The sequence below is a fragment of the Austrofundulus limnaeus genome, unplaced genomic scaffold (assembly GCF_001266775.1).
Source record: "Austrofundulus limnaeus strain Quisiro unplaced genomic scaffold, Austrofundulus_limnaeus-1.0 Scaffold8180, whole genome shotgun sequence".
Taxonomy (NCBI): domain Eukaryota; kingdom Metazoa; phylum Chordata; class Actinopteri; order Cyprinodontiformes; family Rivulidae; genus Austrofundulus; species Austrofundulus limnaeus.
Genome location: NW_013960582.1, coordinates 1 through 272, shown reverse-complemented (window position 1 = coordinate 272; position 272 = coordinate 1).

Sequence of the window (272 nt, the reverse complement as noted above, 5' to 3'; positions counted from 1 at the left end):
CTGTGCGTTTAACGAGTCCTGTCTGTGCGTTTAACGAGTCCTGACTGTGCGTTTAACGAGTCCTGTCTGTGCGTTTAACGAGTCCTGTCTGTGCGTTTAACGAGTCCTGACTGTGCGTTTAACGAGTCCTGACTGCGTTTAATGAGTCCTGTCTGTGCGTTTAACGAGTCCTGACTGTGCGTTTAACGAGTCCTGACTGCGTTTAATGAGTCCTGTCTGTGCGTTTAACGAGTCCTGACTGCGCGTTTAACGAGTCCTGACTGCATTTAATG